Consider the following 17530-nt stretch of genomic DNA (forward strand, 5'->3'; position numbering starts at 1 on the left):
ACAACGTCATCCTCTTGAATGTTGTTGATCATAGACCGGTACTGCGCCACTGGAAGGAGTTCTTGACCATTGTATCTGAAAGAGCTTGCTCGGGCTGGAACGTGTTGGAAAAACCAGGACTGAAGTGCGTAGATGCATCCTTCAACTAAAATGGACTCTCCAAGTGAGAATCGAGTCAGACCTCGATAAAGGAATGCGAGCGCTGCCATGGCTATGGAGAGGCGATTGGTTTGCCGACTTCCCCATCTTCTCATAAGTTGGATTATCCTGATGTCCATGTAGTTCTGTCCATCTGGGAAAAGGGACAGTCCTACAGTGCATAAAACCATTGCATTCTGAATTTTTTCTTTGGCTGTTCTTGATAGCGAGCTGACTTCGACGAAGGTCCCGTACTGGCGGTACAACTCAAGTAGGTCAACATATTCATTTCCTTCTAACTGGATTAGGGGCCAAGATCGGCGGCCTGTCATACAAGCTAAGGAGTCTCGGGGGTCCAAACCCTTGACATTGATAAGGAATTGATGCTCTAATGGGTCGCTTGGTCGACCAGCTGGTTCTGGCAACCCCATGATTTCTGAAAATTCATCCATTAAAACAGTCATCTCTCCCCACGGGAACCAGAAGGTACACGTTCGAGGATTCCATCACTCCGCCATTGCATGGATCAGGTTGCCATTGATGGTCTGCTTTCCGACTGCTGATGCCAGTTCTAATCCGCACTCGCTCAAATGGTCCGGGAACATTCGGGAAAAGCTCTTTAGCCAGGAATAATACCACCGGGGAATGAAAGTTCTGGTGCTAAGGGCTCGATGTTCAGGACGACCTTGTCGCGCCTCGAAGGAGATGTGACCTTCAGGAAAGATAGGATCGACTTGACGGGATGCCATCGAACTGAAAACAGAGAAAGACTCAGAATGAGACTTAGGAAAATGTGAGAAATTTTAAAAAAATTTTGCAGGCAGGATGAAAATGCAGCTAGAAATTCGAGATCCAGTAGAAAGGTAGAATGTAAAATCGCCTGGAGTTTTGGAAGAAATAGGATATTTGAAAAAAATCCAGGGTTTGAGAAAAAAAGGTCTTGTGGAAAATAAGAATATTTGGAAAAAGACCTAATGAGTTGAAAAACATTGGGAAACATAAAGAATTGAGAAAATCATACATACAATCACATCCTGCACAAACATTTATGCACATTCAGCACTCCCTAAAAGGCTGACTCTAGATGCATCCATTTGAAAACAACTGTAGGACCTTAATCCTAACTCTAGGTTCAAATCATCTTTGTCCGATCCAGTTATGCCGATATACCCGAATCGAAATCCGAGGTACGTGGCATAGAATTTCAACTCCGGTTCTAAGGTAAGGTTTTCCAACATCCTTGAGCGCCTACCGATATACTTCGGACTGTGGCCCGCGGTACGTGGTAGGGGGGTGTTAACCCAAATAGTTGGCCCAGTTGTGGGGCTCTGTCCCGAACTATGGTTCTGGAAGAGAGCCCAACAACGTGAAGACCGGGTAATGATAGGTAATTGGAGATTTTGAAAAATGATCACATGCAAGAAATAGAGGGCTCTAAGTCCTAGAGAGATAGATTTTGAAAACTTTGAAGAAGCATACATTGTTTGCATTTAGATCCTAAATTGAGGAGAGTTGTATTTAGACCTAAGTCTATGTGAGCATGAAAATTTTTCCTCAATCTGGTCCTACCAAACCATGCCTAGGCTATATGCAGTCAATGTCAGCTAGGTCAGAATCTAGGCTCCTAAGCTCACATGATATTGAAAGTAAAAGAGCTGACATTTTATGAACATAATTTTGATAATTGAACTAAGTCAAGCATAATTTAGGTCAGACAAGGACAGGTCCCATCACGGTCGCCAAACCTGTTCTCGTCGCGAAATTTTTCCCCCGTCTTCCCTTCCTTGCGGAAGAGAGAGAGGGGAAACGCTTTCGCGCTTCAAACTTTGACCGGATTTTGGAAATTGTTTTGAAATACTCGCCTCCGTTTTTGAAAATTGCGGGAAAATCCATGGGATGGGGCTCGACCTGTCGGTACGAGGTTCGACCGTTCCTGCCGCCTTTAACAGGGGTAATCGAACCAAGGACCAAAACTATGCTTGACTTAGCGAAATTATCAAAGTTATGTTCTATCCTAAATGCACAGAGAATTCAGGCATGTGCTATGAGATTTTGGAAAATGCCAGTTGGAAAACATGATGTATGCTTAGAAAAACATTTGGAGTTGGAAAGAATCTCTCAGGAAAAAGGTCAATTTCTCAGGAAACTCAGATAAAAAAGGGGTTTTTGAAAACATGAGAAAGCTTATAAAGATGTGGAAAAATCAGAAATAGTTAAAAATCTTGGGAAAATGGAAGTGATTCTTGAGAAAAGATGAACCTTTTGAAAAGGGAAACACTTCTTAGGAAAACTTGGACTTTGAGAGTTTTCTTAGGAAAATGATGGAAAATTTATAGGAAAACTCTTTGGAGAAGGAAATTCAAAACTTGGGGAATCGAAATCCTGGGAATTTTACCTTTTGAAATACTTGGAAATCGATTTTGGATCTTGAAGAAAGATTGGAAAACTCTTTTGAATATCTTAAGAAAATATCATTTTCCTGGGAAAACTGTGGAAAAACTTATCTTTGGAAAACCGATTTTGAAAAATCCTTAGAATTTCTTGAGAAATCGATTTCTTGAGAATGAAGTTTTCTTGAGAAAATCTTGAGAAAATCAATGATTTCATGATGCAAATGACATGAGTGAATGAATGCACTTTGAAAAGATTTTCTAAGAGATTTGTTAAAAAAATATGCATTAAGTCAAGATAAATCCTTCACATATCCTGACTGTGGCCATGAATATGTTCAGAATTTAGTTGATTTGATGCACATGATTTTGAAAACTTTGGAAATATGATGTGCACTTTAAGATAGCCTAAGAGTGTAGGCTCAATGTGACTAGTAGAAAGATGATGGATCTGGGTCTCGTCCATATTTCGACTAGGGCCGTAAATATGGATCCCACCGAGTCCATCAACTCCCTAAGAGTTGGTGCACGTGCCATTCGTGAACATCCATAGTGCTTTTGAAATAAAATGCATGAATCATAGAAACAGGATATTGCATAAATTTAAACTATATGATATGCATCCTAGTCTAAGCAGGAAATTAAATCTCTTATTCCAAAATTTACATTATTACATCACTAAATAAAGGAAATAAAAGAAATTTTCAGACTTCAGCTCCTTCTTTTGATTGTTCCTGCCAAACTTGAAATAAAGTTAGCTCAAATATGTGGGTTTTTCCAAAATTTTCCAATAATATTATGAAATTATTGGATTTAATTGGATATAAACCCTATGATCATGCTTCCTTGATATTTGAAATGATGTAAATGCAGGGAATTCAGTGGAAAACAGTTTGAAATTCGGAATTGGGGTCAAAATGACCAAAATACCCCTAAAATTAAAGTTACACTTTTAAAATCAGGGTTTTTTTGAAGGAAAACTTGGTAAAATTGAGATTTTGAAGTTCAAATTGAATCAAAAGATGATGAAATGCAGTAAGAGATATGATGACATGCTGCTAGACACATTAAGACTGTAAAATCAGAATTTGGTATTTTGCAATTTATCAAAAATAACGATTTTCGCTTGTTTTTCGCTTGGATCCAGGTCCTGCGGGACCCTGTTTTGGTATTATGGATGATCTGAACCTCAAATGGATTCCAAATTGCACCAAATTCGGTATGAAGCATCTAAACACTCTGATAAACAACCTAGAATGCTAAAAAACATGAAATGATATGATTTAAATGCTAAAATTCAAGGAAAGTCCTAAAAATGATGGATTTTGCCTATGGATCCGAACCAAATGCAATGCCTAATATGATAATGCAAGATTTACATCATGAAAACTTCTGATATTTTGCAGACTGCTAAAAGACCCGAAATGGAACATTTTTGGTTTTTACAGCCTCGGGATTTGAGCCATGGTGAGTTCAATAACAGAGATTTAGTTCTGACAGAGGTAAAAATCACACTAATCTGATAAAAAATGCTAAAGAAATACAAAACGGCCATGGAAATTTATGAAATTAATCAAAGTTATGCACGACACCTACATGAACAATTTTTATTTTTATGACTTCGGCATTTGATCAACGGAAACACAGATAAAAATATAACTATTTCTGCCTAAACTAACAGAACAGACAAATGTAGCAAAATAGGGGGCTGACAAGAAAAATCCGAAGCAGGGGTCAACACTGTTCTAAAAATTACAGGCTTTCAGATTCAAACAGATGACATCTCGGACACCACTTTCACTTTTTACAGTTTCGGATTTGGAGCAACACAAAAAGAAAAACCATAGCCCTAAGTCGATCCAAGATCTCAGAGTCCCAAATTAGGCTCTGACACGTGTCCCGAACTCTCGGATTTTTGTCAGACATAAAAAAAATCAGAAAAATCTGAAAAAATCATATTAAAAACTAGACATTCTCCCTAGTTTATAACATATTTTGTATCGAAAATCGGATCTCACATGAGGGATATCTCGATTTTACAAGTAGGCAAATGATTTTCAAAACGTATACCGGGTAACAAAACCCGACTTGCCATTTTGAATGTTTACCGTAGTAAACAAATTCAAATGGCTCCGAATTTTTGGCAAAATTTTAGGGACACCTAAGGTCGCATTCCGTGATTTTTTTTGGGATTTTTAATAAAAAACAAATGCATGAAATGACGTGTGGACTGACTGACAAAAACAGAGACCTACTGAAAATAAGCAGAATTGAAATAAAGGCTAAATTAATCCTAATTAATTCATGAAATATGCTAAATGAATGAAATAAAATGCAAATTAAACCTATCTAACTATATGAATGTTAAAAATCATCAAGGAAGCATAATTAAACGTTTTATATATGTCGTTTTATGAGAATAGCTCAATCCATCTCTCGGATGAGCTCTTTCTTCAAACGACTCCCGAATCGGATTATGGAATTACATCAAGGGGAAAAGAAGTGGACCTTGCTTCGTTACGCTGCGTAGAAGCTCTTGAAAGGGGCAGTTATCACGAGCTTCCTTCGTCCTTCGCTCCGAGCTTCGGATGGTCCACCAAAATCGAGCTCTGTTGGAATCAGATTGGCCACGACACGAACTTTACTCCACCTTCTTCAATGCGCCAAAGGGGGCACAATTTCCAAGGTTCAAAATCAGATGTTAGGAAGGCTAGGTCGGATTTTCCAAGTTTACAAGAGCTAAAAAAAATGATCTCCTCAGGCTGGGCGTGAACCCTTATTTTTATAAATTTTCTGAAAAAATTTTGAAATTCAAACAGGCTCAATCTGAGCCCTCCATGTGGCGCCATCTCAGGGGGTGTCATCTGAGGGGTTTGAAATTCGAATTTGTCTTTTGCAGAGAACCCTCAGGTGGCGCCACCTCAAAAGGCTATTTTGATTTTTGAAAAAAATAAAAAATGGAAATTTTGTGGGTGAGACACCTCAGCAGGGGGAATTTGGAATTTTTCAAAAGTTTGCTTGATTCTCTCTGCAGGAAACTCCCAGATGGCGCCACCTCAGAGGGTGCTCTCTTGGAGTTTGAATTTCAAATTCACCTTTTGTAGGGAGTCCTCAGGTGGCGCCACCTCATGGTGGGCTACCTTTATTAAAAATAAAATAAAAATGAAAATGGAGCCAAGTGGAGTCCTGGAATGGCGCCACCTCAAAAGGTGTTTGACACATGTCAGGAGGATAGAGCAGTGGGCTCAGAAGGCGCCACCTCAGAGGAATTTGAATTTTGCTTTTTTTGGTGAAAGGAGATCTGGACATATGGCAGTCCAGGATGGTTCCAAGTGTCAGCCTGCTGGAGTGGTTCTTCAGATGGCGCCACCTCAGAGGAGAATTCGAATTTCAAATGGAGGTTGGCCCTGGAGGAATGGAGGATGGACATGTGGCGCCACCTTAGGGTGGATCCTACAATGCCATGTGGCAAGAGGGAGGAAAAGGAGGGAAGGGACATGTGGCGCCCTCATAGGCCATCTGGAAAAATCAGAGCTCCGGATTTGCACCACCTAGGCTTTGTTTGAATTTTGAATGGTTTGCTTTTTCTGAAGAAAGCCAGGAGTGACATGTGTCTCCTACTTTTCTGAGAAAAGTAGGGAGAAGACATGTGTCCTCTACTTTTTTTGAAGGAGTGAGAAGGAGACATGTGTCACCTGCTTTTTCTGAAAGAAGCAGAAGATGACATGTGGCAGAGGGGAGAGAAAGTGGGTCAGGCCATGTGGCGCCATCTCAGACAGGATGAAAAAGGTAGGAGTTCAGGATTTGCGCCACCTATGAGGAGTTTTGAACTTTTGAATTCTAGTTTTTCTGAAGAAAGCAAAAAACGACACATGGCGTCTACTTTTTCTGAGGAAATGAGAGCTTGCCATGTGTCCTCTGCAGGAGACACTCCAGATGGCGCCACCTCAGAGGAGACAAGCCTACCTTTTCTGTAGGAATTTAGGAGTGACACATGTCTCCTACTTTTCTGAAAAAAATAGGGAGAGGACATGTGTCAGGCTACTTTTCTAGAAGGAAGGAGGTGTTGACACGTGTCCCCTGCAGGAGACACACTTCAAGTGGCGCTACCTCAGAGGAGACAAACTCCACTTTTTCTAGACAGGACAACCTATGACACTTGGCATCTCCTGGTAGTCTTTGAAATGACACATGGCGCAGGATGGATAAGGTGACATATGGCAGATAATTGGGATGACATGTGGCAGCTTCTGAAGGTAGCCCCACACTGGCACTTGGCATGGAAATGAGAGGAGAGAAAAATGACAAGTGGCACCAATCCAGGGGACAATGCTCCTATATTTTTGGGTTTTTCAAAATTCAACTTTTCAAAAGAAAAGCTTGTGTGACACCCCCTCAGTGTGGGTCCCACATTGCTTATTTACTGAAATAAGGATAAAACAACAACTTCTTTTTGGAATTTTCATAAAATCTGGACTAATTGGTAAAACAGGAATTTTTGGAAAGAGTTGACCCCTGTAGGGCAATTTTGTAAAAGGAGGATATTTGAAATTGTCAAAAGGGCAAAATCTGAGGTGAAGTGGCTGAAATCCATATTAAAAAACTATCCAGATCGTTTTCCTGAGAAAATATTTTGAAATTCAGAGTCCTGGGGGTAAAATGGGAAGAATTGATAATTTTGAAGACCCAGGGTTTTGAAATCAATTTTGAAAAGAGTTGAAATTCAAATCTGGATTGAAAATTTTGAAATCAGGAGTTCTGGACCTCGAAATGGCATGCTGTGCAGTGCAGTGATTTGAAATGCTCATGCAATGATATATAATGTCATTTCTTATGCAATAGAATCTTGAACCAAGACTTTGGAGATGTCTGTCTCCTGTCAGGACTAAATTTTTGAATATCTGAGTTAAAATTAGAGAAATTTTGAGAGTTTCAGATGAAATTTGGACTTTTGCAAAGTACGGTCTCAGAAAATGACCATTTTGCCCTCCAGCGATTTCAGAGGTTGGATGATGATGCTTGGTGGAACTGTCGGGGAGGTGAGTGAAAATTTGGGGTGTTTACAGGGCCTTCCCAATTGGGTGATCACTTGCCCCATGGTCGATGTTTGAGATGAGTTGTTGATCTGAGCACCAAATCGTTAACTCAAAATTTTCTCTCAATAACGGACTTGGCATAATGTCGAGCTATCCTCTGTCGATAAGCTTGAGCATGCTCTGCTGCCTTGAGTCTCTTTTTATCTAGTAGATCCAGTTGCACCAATCGCTGCTGCTGATACTGATCAAGTGGCAATTCTATAAGGGAAGCAAATTTGAGAGCGGGTTTCTGGACATGGAGAGGTAATACCACTTCAGTTCCACAAACAAGTTCTGAAGGAGTGGCGTTGGTTGGAGTTCGAATGGTGGTTCGGTACGCCCAAAGTGCATCATGAATTTTCTCATGCCAATCTCGACCTATTCTCACGATCCTTTCCAAAATGCGGATCAGAATCTTATTGGTAGCCTCTGCTTGGCCATTCCCTTGAGGATAGTAGGGAGCTGAGAAATGATGGTAAATTTTGAATTTAGAACAAAATATTTTCATCCTCTCATTTTTGAAATGGCTTCCATTGTCTGACACGATGTCATGTGGTATGCCAAAGCGCCAAAGAATATTCTTGTGAATGAAAGAAACTACATGGTGACCTTCTATTGTGCGTAGAGTAACAACTTCAACCCATTTTGTGAAATACTCTGTCGCAACCAGAAAGTAGTTGTGGCTGTTTGAAGCAGAAGGAGTAATTGGGCCTACGACGTCGAACACCCACATAGAAAATGGCCAGGGAGAAACAACTGATTGTTGATATGTGGCCGGCGCATGAATAAAAGGTGTGTGCATCTGGCACTTGACGCACTTCTTTACAAATCTATGACAGTCCTGTTGCATGATATTCCAGTAGTACCCTGCTTGACGAGAGTCTGATAGCCAACATGACCACCACAAATTCCTTCATGTGCCTCTTGGATAATTTCCATAGCTTCTTCTTTGTCTAAGCATCTTGCATACTCGGAACTGAACCCACGGCGGTATAGGACATTGGCAAGAATGAAATAACGGGTAGACATACGCTGAATCGCATGTTGCTCCTTTTTAGGCATTTTTGGTGGAAATTCACCAGTCTCAATAAATTTTTTGATATATTGATACCAAGGCTTCTCCTTCTGATTGACCTGGTTTACTTGCATGGTTAAAATGAAAGCAGGTTGCTAAAGTCTGCCAACTTCGAAAGAGCGACATGATTCACTGCCCTTGAATGATAAAATGGAGCCCAAGCTGGCTAAGCCATCGACTATCTGATTGTGCTCTTTCCTGATGTGATTGAGCTGAAATTCTTCGAAGCTGTCCACAAGAGCTAGGACGATCTTCTGATTTGAGATTAATTTTGAATCTTTCACCTGCCATTCAGTGTTAACTTGACTGACGACAAGTAATGAATCGCCAAAGGCATGCACTCTCTTGACAATGAAACTTTGCAGAATTTTGAGGCCATGTATTAGAGCTTCATGCTCAGCTATATTATGAGTGTATTGGAAACCAAGCTTGAGAAAATAAGGGATCATTTCTTTTTTTGTAGTAATTAACAGGACTCCAATCCCTATGCCAGACATATTTTTAGAGCCATCGAAGAATAGGTTCCAAATTGGAGACTGTTGGACATTACAGATGTGCTCATCAGGAAAATCATCCTCTGCTTTAATTTCTTCTGACAAAGGAAAATCTGCCAACTGATCTGCGATCTCTTGGCCTTTAATTGACTTTTGAGAAACATACTCTAAGTCATATTGCATTAGAAGGACTTGCCACTTCGCAATCCGTCCAGTGAGAAACGGTTGTTCAAGAATGTATCTGAGAGGATTAAGCTTTAATAGGAATTTGATTTCAGATGCCAACAAGTAATGTCTCAATTTATGGCACATCCAAACAAGAGCTAGACAAGTTTTCTCCATCTGAGAATACTTCTTTTCATAATCAATGAAAGTTTTGCTCACATATTAGATGACATGATCTATCAGGCTGCCTTCTTCATACTGTGCGAGGAATCCACCACAGGCATTCTGATTGACGGAAATATACAATAAGAGAGGCTTCTCCAACTTTGGCAGCTTCAAAACTGGTGGATTAAGGAGATACTGCTTGATGCGCTCGAACGAGAGTTGGCATTTTGATCTCCATTCAAATTTAACTCCTTTTCTTAGTAAATGATTGAAAGGTTCACATCTCATAGCCAAATTCGAGATGAATCTGCGAATAGACTGAATACGCCCTTGAAGGCTTCACAGTTCCCTTAGATCAGTTAGAGGCGGCATGTCAATAATGGCTTTTGCTTTGGTCGGGTCCACCTCTATTCCTTTCTTGCTGATAATGAAGCCGAGCAATTTGTCGGACTCTACCCCAAAAACACATTTCTGAGGATTAAGTCTCAACTTATAAAGAATGAGTCTTTCAAAAACTTGACCAAGAGCATCGAGGTGATCCTCTTCTTCTTTAGATTTGACCAAAATGTCATCCACATATGCATCCATATTCTTATGTATTTGATTATGGAAAATAACGGCCATTGCCCTTTGCTAAGTTGCCCCGACATTTTTGAGCCCAAATGGCATTACTGTGTAGCAAAAGGTTCCCCATGGTGTAGTAAATGAAGTTTTTGACTGATCGCGAACGACCAGCTTGATCTGGTTATAGCCTGAATATCCATCCATGAAAGAAAATATGACATGACCTGTTGTGCTGTCAATCAACAGATCAATGTTGGGGAGTGGATAATCATCCTTCGGGGTAACTTTGTTGAGATCCCTGAAATCAATGCAGATCCAAACTTTTCCGTTCTTTTTAGGAACTACCATAATATTTTCCAACCAATCGGGGTAATCAATTGCTCGGATGAAGTCTGCTTTCAATAAATCTTCAAGTTCTTCCTTGACTTGCTGCTAAACTCGAGGGTCTAACTTCCTCAGTTTCTGCTTGATTGGTCTGAAATCTGGTTTCAACTTGAGTCGATGCTCAACCAGCTTGGGATCTAACCCTGTCATATCTTCATAAGTCCAGACAAATACTTCTTGATGCTGCTTAAGGAATTGGATGAGTCTTGCCTTTTCAACTACATTTAGACCCGGACCAATTTTGAGAATTTTTGGATCATCTTCCGAACCGATGTTGATATCCTCAGTTGGATCTTGAACCAAAGATGAGGGTTCATCCTGCTTCTGAATGTGAGCAAATTCTGGCAATTCTTAGATAGTTGAATCAAACTCTGCTAGCTCTTCAGCCTGCTCTACTGCCTGGCTGACCTCTGCTCTTTTTATCTCAAGAATCCTTGCCAATTTTAAATATTTGGGATTGATAATTATTTTCTTCATCGATTCAGGAGTTAATGGTCCTAAAAATATAAGAAAGGTTTTTAAGAGAAAGTACAAGTTCAAAACGAGTTTTTGTATAAAGCAAAGGCTAATGGCACAGACAAAATATAAGCAAGAAGAATAGATGCTTAAATATGAAGGAAAAATTAAGTTTTTCATTGATTGAGAATAAAATATTTACAAAGCTGAACAAAAGGATTGGGACAATGTTGTCCCTACAAGATTTAACGGAAAGATAAGAAAAACAGGAAAACTAAGGCATCATCCTCATTCGTTTCCTCTGACAAAAATTGTTTTCTTGCTGGAATCTTGGCTGGTGAACCCCAACTCTGAACTGCCTGCATGCTGAATGGGGATGATTGGCTCCACTATGCCGTCCTCATTTTTTCCTATGCCCCGGAATGGTTGGTATTCATGTTTTATCAGTAGATCAAATCCTTTTCTTGCTTTGAAAAATTGTGGAAATAGAGGATGATCTTTGAAGGAGGTGTAGTTGATACGTCCTCCTAACTTGAAGAAACAAGGTCCCTGCTATTGGACTAATGCTGCCATATTTTCTTCTTCTATGACATCTTTCAGCTTCAACATTTCTAAGCTCTCGCTGAGGTTGATTTCATCCGCTTCCCGGATGCTTGGAATATCTGTCGTAAATGTTGGGCGGGGAATCATAGGCTGTGGCAGCCTTTCTTCAGGATCTTTGCCCAGAATGGTGGTAATCATTCCTCCCTTGGACCATTTTATGCACTGATGGAGGGTTGATGGAACAACATTAGCATTGTGGATCCATGTTCGTCCCAACAGAAGATTATAAGTGGGGGGCACATTGACGACATGGAACAGAGTTGTGTGCACCGAATAGTTAATAAAGATTTCCAGAAAGATTTTTCCCTTTGCAGTCTGTTCGTGATTGTCAAAGCCATAGATGGTAATAGGATCAGGCACATATTCTTTTTCTTTCAATCCTAAGGCCTTCGCTGTCATTTCTAGGCAAATGTTGAGGCTGCTGCCTCCATCAACAAGTACATGTGGGACAGTCATGGCCCTGGTCCTTACCACGATGTATAGTGCATTGTTATGAAATGAATGAGGCTTTGGCAAGTCCTCATCAGAAAAGGTGATAGGCACATTAGTCATTGCCTGATTCACGATCTTTGCCATGTCTTCTAGCGTAGTACCTGGCTTCACCTTAATCTTCTTCAATAAATCATCTAGCATTTCTTGATGCTTGGGAGAATCATGAGTCAATTCAAAAATGAAAATGTTGGAGAGCATTGTGATCGGCTTCTAAAGATTATTGGCCCGCTCTTCTGCTGCCTTAGAGGTCTCTGCTTCCTCTGTGTAGGCTTCCTTCTTAAGGAATCTTTTTGGAAAAACTTGAGTTTTTTCGCTCTCAACTGATGCATTCATTTGATTCAAAAATGAGAAGATATTCATCTTCTGATATGTAGACTGATCCTGATGTAGAACCATTACCTGATGCTGAAGACTTATGTCTTCACTAGAGCATGGATGTATATGGATTTGTGGAAGGAATGAATGTTATGAAATGGTTGAGGCAGAATGTTTTGGGAATGGAGCTGCTAGAATTTCCATCTTGCCTTCCTCTTCATCTTCTATGAGGATGCTCTTGTCAATACAGTCCTGGATCAAATGCTTCAGGACAAAGCAGTATTTTGTATCATGGCTCATCACCCTGTGGAATTTGCAATACTGCTCCTTGAACCTTCTCATGATCACTGGCGGATCTGCAACTTTTGGAAGTTTCACCATTATGTGGGACAATAGGTATTCTAACACTTTTTCCAAAGGTTGATCGAGGGGAGTAAATTTCTGATCCCTGCTCCAATTAATATGCTTGGGCTTTTCTTGAAGATCCTTTTTTTGTTGAGGACGGCTTGAGAGAGGCTTATCATTGTTCTTGAAGAACTTTCCTTTTCTACCTCTGTTCTGCTCAGGCTTTGTGCCACTGCCGCTGCCGTTCTTGCTGCTACTGCCTTGATTATCGCCTGGAGTGTCGGCTGAATAAGTGAAATGTGCCTTCTTCTTTGGATTCTGGACATTCTTGGCCAGAGTGACACCTTCATACATTCCATTCTCTACTCCCATTTCAAGCCATTCTGCTCATTCTGTCAATTCAATAAATGACTTGGACGGGTATGAAAAGATGAGGCTTTTCAAAGGCTGTGAGAAGTTATTGAGGATAATTTGGAGGGCATGCTCCTCAGAAATGGAATTCCTTATCTTGTTACAAATACTTCTCCATTTATGGATGAAATCTCTGGCTCTTTCATTGGGTTCCTGCTTGAGGTTGCATAGATGGTTGAGCGTAGGCAGAGCTTCTGTATTGAACATAAAGCGCTCAACAAACATGTTGACAACTTTGTCAAAATCCCTTAATTCAATGGAATTGACATGCTCGGCATACCATTTAGCAGCTATCCCCTCCAAACTGCGGGAGAAATAGAGGAAGAGGGCGCAATTATGTTCGCTGAACCTGGCGCACTCTGCGAAGAACATTGCCAGATGGGCCATGGGATCACCAATTCCGTCAAACTTTATGAACTTCCGGAGGAGGTTCTCCATATCGTTATCCCCTTCCAATCCGAGATAGAAGTCCTGCCTGGTATATGATCTTTTCCCTTTGTCTCGGATTTGCAGATCCTTGACTATCTTCGTCAATGCTTGGATCAGATCCTCCGCAGGTGCCCCGTACTTGGGTTTGCTTACTGGCACAGGTTCTTCAACTGCCCTTTTAGGCTGTCGCAGATGCTTGGGGATATAAATCAGCTGCTCTTCTTCTTTAGAGACTTCTTCTGCTGACTTCGAGTCTTCAGAAGTGTTGTCGCGCTGTACTTTCTGCTTATTGATTTTGACAGGCTTTTTCATGGGCTTTTTCTTAATCTTGCTTTTAGAAGCTGCTTTCTTTGGACCAACCTTAGCCTGCTCAGCCATCATTTTTGACATCATCTTTTGAAAAACTCTGTACATAGTAGAATCAACATCACTCTTGTCCCCTGAGTCGTGTTTCTTGGATAATCTGGGAGAGTTCATTTCTTCTTGCTCGCTGTCACTGGGCTGCTACACAGTCTGCTTACCAGCTCTAGTCTGAACCATTTTGGAATGCCAAAGTTTTCCTGCAGAATACTGGAATGGTTAGAGTATGGAAGAAACTTTTTGCAAACCATCATTTTTGAGGAAAGAATGAAGGGTTTGGGTAGACAATTTTAAGAGATTATCCCATTACCTGGGATTGGGTCATCACAAGACTTGTGATAATTGTGTTACCATTTTATGATAACGAAAAAATGTGCCTTGTTACCTAGGCGAGGTTGTCAACCATGATAAAGATATTGAAGAAGAATAGGAATTATGTCCCATTTACCCAGGATGAGGTCATCATCAGAATTATGACTTATTTATAAAACAAAATAAAAGAATAAAATTTGGCCCAAAAAGTAAATTTTATTGATAGTAATATTCAAAGACAAAGAGAGGGTGGGCAGACAGTTTGCCACCACTCTTGATATTCAGAAGATACATTTGATCCTGGAAATACAGATAGAGAAATGAAGGAATCCCAAGTATATTTGGTGACATGGTATGCCCCAGACCACTGATCCGACTGCAGATTGAACTCTGGCTTGTTGCCCGTCGAGAAGCGGATGTTGGCACGAATCTGCCGCTGCGAAAACTGTCTGAGACATCTTTCTGGCTGATAATCAACACAGAAGAAGGGGCAAAGCAATCTGTAGCGCTTGTTGCGAGCATAGGTGTAATGAGGAACTGTCTCTTTTCTGTCGAAGAAGTCCCAAACAATCTTTTCCTGATGCAGTTTATCGATCAAGGCTCGATATTGAATGACCGACTTCGGCTGCTTACTGCTGAATCTGAAGGAACTGGCCTTTGATGGAACATGTCGCAGGAACCATGACTGTAGGGCATAAGTGCATCCTTCCACCAGAATGGTCTCTCCAAGGGCAAAACGAGCCAAGCCTTGGTAATGAAAGGCTAAAGCGGCCATAGAAACTGAAAGTTGACGGGTCTGCTTGCTTCCCCATCTTCGAAAGAGCTGGGCAACTCTGACATCTATAAAGTTTTGACCATCTTAGAAGAAAGCTAATCCCATTGTGCATAGGATTATGGCATGATGAATTCTGTCTTTTGCTGCTCGAGACAAAGTGTCAACCTCTTCGTAAGCTTCGTACTTGCGATAGAGTCTGAATAGGTCAATGAACTGATTCCCATTGATCTCAGTGAGAGGCCAAGATCTGCTCCTGGTTTCTCTGGCCAAGGCTTCTCGAACATCTACCCCTTTGATGTTGATCAGGAACTGTTGCTCGACAGGATCATCTGGCTGACCAGCTGGTTTGGGCAATCCCATGATATCATTGAATTCGTCCATTAGTAGAGTCATCTCTTCCCATGGAAACCAGAATGTGCAGGTACGTAGATTCCACTGTTCTGCCATAGCTTGGATCAAACTCCCGCTGATGGTTCGCTTGCCTACTGCCGATGCCATCTCCAATCCACAGTCATCCAAGTGGTCTGGAAACATACGCGAGAAGGTGGTGAACCAAGAATAATACCACCGAGGGAAGAAAGGATGAGACTGGATGACCCGATGATCCGGGGATTCATCCTAAATCTGATAGAAGACATGATCTTTGGGAAAGACAACATCGAGAGAATCATACACCATTGAAATGATACTGGGGCAAAGAAGAAATGAGGAGAATTAGATAGAATGCAGGACTTACGGATAGACTCTTGAAGAATCAAACCTGAAAATTTTTGAAAGATCGAGGAAATTTTTTTTAAAGGAATTTTCTAGGGTTTTGAAGAAAATTTTGATCAAAAAGAGAAAAAGAAATGTAGGTAGAGGAAAGTATACACCTGGGGTTTCTGAAAGTAAGGGGAAATTTTGAATAATACACCCAAGGTTTTTGAAAAGGTTTGATACATACATATGAGAAGGTACAAGAAATATCGCATGACAAAAGCTGCACAAACAAGGATGCGCAAACAACACTCCCTAAAAGGCTGACTCTAAATGCAATAATTTTGAAATGGCTTGTAGGACCTTAATCCTAACTCTAAGGTTTTAAATCATCTGATTCTAATCAAGATATGCCGATATACTCAAGCCGAAGCTCGAAGTACATGGCATAGAAATATTTCTCCGGTTCTAAGGTACTGGCTTCCCAACATCCTTGAGCACCTACCGATATACCTCAGACTATGGCCCTTAGGTACGTGGTTAGGGGGGCACAAACCCAAATAAGTGGCCCAGTTGTGAAGCTCTCTCCCAAACTATGGTTCAGTGAGACAACCCAGCAACGTGAAGACTGGGACAATATAGGTAGGGATGTTTTAAAAAAAAAGCATAATCAAAATGCAGATAAAACCAGAGAGCTCTAATGCAAGTCCTAAAGAGATAAAATTTTAAATAAAAAAGAAGCATACACTTGCATACATTGTTTGCATTCAATCCCTAGAATTGAGGAGAGTTGTATTTTAGACCTAAGTCTAATGTGAGGATGGAATAATCTCCTTAATATGGTCCTACCAAACCATACTTAAATCCTATATGCAATGATGTCAGCTTAGGACAGAGTCTAGGCTCCTAAAGTTTGCATGGAAATGAAGCTGACATTTGTAGAATAAAGACTTAGAAAATATCAAAGCAAAGCAAAGGCATAGATTCGATCGGACGGAGACGAGTCCCATCATGGTCGCCAAACGTGTGATCATCGCAAAATTTCTCCTCTCGTAATATTCTCTCTCTTCCTTCTCTTTTCTTTTTCAGCCTCTATTTCCTTCTTTTTTGAAGGGAGAAAATAAAAGACAAAAAAGAAGAGAGAAGAGAAAAGAAAAGAAAAGAAGAGAAGAGGAACTCTTTTGCGGGGTCTCACTTGACCTTAATTTTGAAGATATTTAGAAAATTACTCGCCACCGTTTTGAAAATATTTGCGGGAAAATTGGGAGACGGGATTCGCTCGTCGGTACGAGATTCAACCGTTCCTGGCGCCTTTACCAGAGGTAATCGAACCAAGGGTCAAATTTTATGCCTCTTTGCTTTGCTAAAAGATTTATCTAAGAATTTATTCTAAATCTACATACACAAAGAATCATGCTTGTGCAATGCAAGGATGTATGTTCTTCAGAAAATGATTTTGGAAATCTCCAAGTGTTTCTGATGAATAGAGTGAAGAAATGGTTTTTAACTCAGAACTTAAGAGTTAAAGTTCCAAGTTTTGGAACAATCAGAGTTTGGAAAAATAAATCTGGACCTCGAAAGGAACATTTTTTGAAGTTGAGATAAAAGGAGAAGGGATTTTCAAAGTCATAAATGGACTTTGAATTAGAATTTTGAACCTGAATGAATGCTAAAAAAAATGGAATTGAATTCCAGTTTTGAAGTTTGAGATCAAAATGAGTTTTGAGAAATCCAAATAGAATTAAGAAACAGAATTGGTTTTTGGAATTTTGAGAATCAAGATAAACTTGGATTTTGAATAAAAAATGGAATTAGATTTGAAAGTTGGAATTGGGAATAGAATTTGATTTGAATTTTGAAATTCAGGATGAAATTCGAATCCCAAG

Source organism: Nuphar pumila, chromosome 11 (assembly GCF_984573655.1).
Source record: "Nuphar pumila chromosome 11, dmNupPumi1.hap1.1, whole genome shotgun sequence".
NCBI lineage: Eukaryota > Viridiplantae > Streptophyta > Magnoliopsida > Nymphaeales > Nymphaeaceae > Nuphar > Nuphar pumila.